This window comes from Meleagris gallopavo, chromosome 23 (genome assembly GCF_000146605.3).
Source record: "Meleagris gallopavo isolate NT-WF06-2002-E0010 breed Aviagen turkey brand Nicholas breeding stock chromosome 23, Turkey_5.1, whole genome shotgun sequence".
Lineage (NCBI taxonomy): Eukaryota > Metazoa > Chordata > Aves > Galliformes > Phasianidae > Meleagris > Meleagris gallopavo.
In genome coordinates this window covers 3,199,664-3,204,388 of record NC_015033.2, presented here as the reverse complement: position 1 = coordinate 3,204,388, position 4,725 = coordinate 3,199,664, and the positions used below count along the sequence as shown (strand labels likewise).

The window sequence follows — 4,725 nt, the reverse complement described above, 5'->3', positions numbered from 1 at the left end:
CCGCGCAGCAGGCGGCACCGCCCGTACCATAGAGAGGGGCGGAGTGCTGTACCAGAGCGCCACCAATACCACAGAGAGGAGGCTGGGGGGGGGATGAGACGCCAGAGCGTCGTTAATACCATAGAGGGGCTGGGGTGCGGTGCCAGAGTGCCGCCAATACCATAGAGGGGCTGGGGTGTGGTACCAGAGCGCCGCCAATACCATAGAGGGGCTGGGGGGTGTGGTGCCAGAGCGCCGCCAGGCACTGAGCTGGGATCCGGCTGCGTACAGAGCTGGCAAACCAGGAATTAGGAAAGACTGCGCGTGAGTCAGCAACGTAATTCTCAGCATAGAGTTCCTCTGTGTAACGTGTGTTTTCTTTCTGTCTGATTCCAGCTTCGCAGAAGCATGGCTCGTGAGTAGCAGCTGTGGCACCTCGATTTCCACTGTTTCTAAGCATGAGCCTTTGCGGCCTTGAAAACAGGCTCATGAGAGATTTTCCAGCTGGGATGGAGAAATGCGTGTAGGATGTTGAGGTTTCATAACGTCAACAGGCCTTATTTGTAATTAATTTCAAATCTCTCGGTTTTTGTTTTTAAGAAAAATAAACAAAGCTGCTCCTATGCTGGTTCTGCATTGTATAATCTGTTATTCAGAGGGTGATTCAAGTGATCCAAGCGATTACTTTTTTTTTTTTCCTGAAAAGCAGAGGCTTCGGGCTCGTTTCTTTCCCAGCGCTAGGTGGCAGCCCGATGTTGCGGTGGATGTGAGGAGCTGGGCCGTGGGACGCAGATCCGCGCACTGCGGGCCGGTGCCCCCTCAGCACTCAGCTGAAACCTTCCTCCTCCTCGCAGTTTCCGCTCCTCCCCCAGCATTTTCCGACTGAATCGCCTCCTCTGTCCCCCCTCAGCTCTTTCCCGCCCTTTTCCCTTCCCACCCTTCTCCACGCGCCGCTTCCCGCCAAAACCTTTTTCCTCTCTCTCTCCTCGCAGCTTCTCCAAAGGAAAAAAAAAAAAAAATCTTTCGTTGAAGGAAGCTAAACCTGTGGTTTTTTACACCTTCCCTTCTATGCTCAGAGCGCTGGACGGCCCTCAAACGGGTACTGCTGAAAGCAATGCCAGCCAGGCTCTGTTCACTCAGGCTGACTCCAAGAAAACCCAAACGCTATTGCTACAGTCCTGAGCCTTCAACAGGAACGTGACACAGTTACCTGTGGTTTTTCCAGCTCCCTGGTTGTAGCCTTCCTACCAGCGAAACAGAGCAGCAATCTGTAGTCTGGTAAGTCTTCGACTCCGAGTCTCCATGGAAGCAAAACACCAGCTTTCACTTGCACCTCCAAACAAAACCAAGCAGCCCTTCCCTTTTATGTATCACAAAAAGCACCCTAATGGAATTAAACAGAGATTCTCTGCCCGAGGCTCAGACTGCTTCCTCCAGAAGATTCAAAGCTGGGGTCAGGCTGAGCTTGAGCAGCTTAAATTTAAGCAGCTGTTTTCCTCACATTTAGCAGAGGACAAGAAGGGGAAAAAAAAAAGAAAAAAGAAAAAAAAGAAAAAGCCTGTTAACAAGCATATTAACCTTCCATTTTAAATCATGCTCAAATGGAGATGCCTGATAGCTGTACTGGAAATTACCAGATAAACACAGTAATATGCCACCTAGGAAAGTACCATATGTATTTTTAATACCCAAGTCCTGTTACAGTAACAACAGGGAGACTGTGTTTGCCTTAGAAGTTATCCCCACTTCTTCCTGGAGCATTGGGACATAAGAGCCATGGCACCTATACATCAGCGTGCTGCCACTTCTTTACTGCTGCCTGGACAGCCCAGGATTGATTACAGCTCCATGTGATGCTCTGCATGCTTTGGGAATTGCTCCAAGTACTGGATAAAGCTTTCTTTAGCTGTGCAATCGAAGAAGGCAAATTAATTTCAAGTCTATATACATGTAATCTTTGCCATTATTGCCAACAAGAAATTTCTACACTCATCAGAGAGTAAAACAAACAAACAACAACAACAAACAAGCCTACTAGTTATTAATGAGTTGGCAGACATTTTACTTAATGCCACATAAAATGAAATAGGGAATACTCTGATTATCTGTTCCAGACACCGAGACGTGTCCAATTAAACCTTAATCCACTGAAAATGAAAGAGAAGCTAGGAGATATTGTTTCCCATAACTCATCTGTAATGCATGGGGAGAAAAACGCTGATAAAAATAATCCTTCAGAGAATCACAGAATTTCCTCCAGCAGGATTTGCGTTCTTGTTCTACATCTTTTGCACTTGCTTGTCTACCCTCTGCCCAGCATGCTGCTGCAATGCAATCCACAGAGGCAGATGCATCAAGATGTGAGATGACTACAAATAACTTCTCCGTAGGAGATGCAAAAGGTGCTGTTTTAGCAGGTAACTGCAGCCCATCAGTAAGTGGGAGATGTCTTAGGGAAAACAGACACACACAAATCCATAAATTAAATTTGGTCCTCAGTTTCCTTACATCAGCATTACCGCAATGAACAGTGCTGGCTGCACAAAAAATCAAGTAGCTTGAATTGGCAAACCGAGAGGGATTTGGGAGACAAGGGCAGCTCATTCAGAGGTCGAATAGAGATCACTCATAAAAAACAAAGACACGAGGCTGCCACGATGAAAGCAGTTTTTGCTCGGTGAGTTTCCATGCATGACTTTGAAGAGGAGGTTGAATTAGATGGCCTCCAGGGATCCCCTTCTAGCCTGAATTATCCCATGATCCTCCAGTCTAAATCTCTAATGAACAGAAATCAAGTATTATGAGAATAACTATTTTCAGTTCCCCAATGATGTTATCATTTTCCAGTAGGCAGTGCAGTACCGTTACAACCAGGTTTGTTCACTTTGCGAGTAAAACAATTCTTGAACCGTTAAATGCAATTTTTTCATTTCATTATTCTCTTAATTTATTAAGGTCAATGCCAACGTGGTACAAAGCCCATTAGTTATACAGTTAATTTTCACATCTGGCAGTTCACAACAAATGAAGACCAGAACAGTCAGGCTGGCTGACAGTGATGTACAAAATCAGTACCACTCTGGCAGCCCTGTGCAGAACTGGCTACAGAAAAGACTGACCTGAGACCTTGGAGCCAAATTCACTCTGTGTTTAAATTCACTGAGCTAAACCACTAGACACAATCAGTCTTAGTGCTCTTAAAATGTGATTGCCTTGTCTTTGAGCAGTCAATTTCCTTAGGGACAAAAAAAAATAAAAATTAATGACACTGTCCTTCAGTGACAATGAAAGATACTGTCCTTCCATTGCTGCCGTTCTGGATCAGGCTGCTTCTGTCAAGTACACAAATAAATAGAGAGCAGTGTGAAATCTCAGCTGCGTGTCAGAAAGCAAACAAAGCAGGAATGACAAACACGTATTTCTGCCTGGTGAAACACAGACCTTCAGCTTCCTGACCGCTCTCAAGTTATCGAGGGGATTATGATTAGTACCAATACTGCATTTTATCAGGGATTGCATATACTTTCTATATTTACTCTCTAACAGCAAGTTTATACTTTGCAAACTATTCCACAAAAGAAAAGCTCGTGGGTTATTCACCAGTGATACACATCGACACAAACAGAGCACGTACGGAACCAAAGGATTTGGATTGCAATACCCCATCACAGAAGAGTTTTTCTACTTTTGCTTTCGGTATGTTTAAGTGCTATAAAGTCATCTTCTACCACATATAAACTAAATAAAAACTAAACACAACAGCTGGTAACAGAACTACTTCAGGTATATATCGAAGTTCAAGTAATGACCAGCAAAGTTTGTTTTCAGAAACAAAACAACACAGCAGTTTGAGACGAGACCAGCAGCAGAGAGCTGTGTGAGGACTACAGAACAGATACACCGATAGAAACGGGACAGGATCTCAACACTAAGGCACAAGAGAATTCATACTTGAGTATGGCTAAAACCTTATTTACTACAGCATTGAGTGAGCAGTTCACAAGGAGTGTTCCTACGCTCAAAACACTCCGCTACGACATCAGTGAGTTTTGTGTCCCTTAGTGCAGCTCCACACAGCGTTCCTAAAACAAACAGAGGTGGGGGGGGGATTTCAGAGAGCAGTGCAGTTCATACTTTGCAAAGAGGTGGAATTTTCCTCTAAATTGTGTGTTTTATTTGTTTCTAGGGCAGCTCGCAGGGGGACGATGCCGCTGGGGCACCCTGTGCCACAACCCTGCTGGTCGGGGAGCACAAGGCAGCACCCGTGGAAGATCTCAGTGCCTTTGGGTCACACAGCTGTGTGGCTGGCGGCTGCTCTGCGTTTGTCCTCGCAGGTTTCAATGGCATTCCCCCCTCAGGGAAAAAATAAACAACAAAACCATGCACGCATCTAGAAGCACAGAGCCATCGAACATCCCGAGCTGGATGGGATCCACGAGGATCGAGTCCAACTCATCCGGAGCAATGAGACTTAAGCACAAGCTTTAAGTAAGCACGTTCTTAAGTACCTTCCAGAACAGCCCCTCGGCGGGATCTGTCGCTTGCTTCTAAAATGGAAAATTTCCTGGCACTTGTGGATTTTTGCCACGATTCATTTTTAATCCACTGAGATCCTACGAGTTCAGAAATCAGTATGGCTCAAGCTGAAAAGCCGCCCTATGTGAAAAGACCTCCAAATACACGCACACACACACACAAAAACCCCACACAACCCAACTCCTGGAAGTCTGGAAAAGACGAACCCAA

The 4,725-nt window shown here is 45.4% G+C and overlaps 1 long non-coding RNA gene across 1 annotated transcript; it reads left to right on the top strand.

The window, feature by feature from the left end:
• Nucleotides 1-18: 18 nt before the first annotated feature.
• On the top strand, nt 19-602 carry LOC116217410. Its single transcript, XR_004161920.1, has 2 exons — nt 19-303; nt 376-602. It is a non-coding gene; the product is annotated as an uncharacterized LOC116217410 (long non-coding RNA).
• The last annotated feature ends 4,123 nt before the right edge of the window (nt 603-4,725 follow it).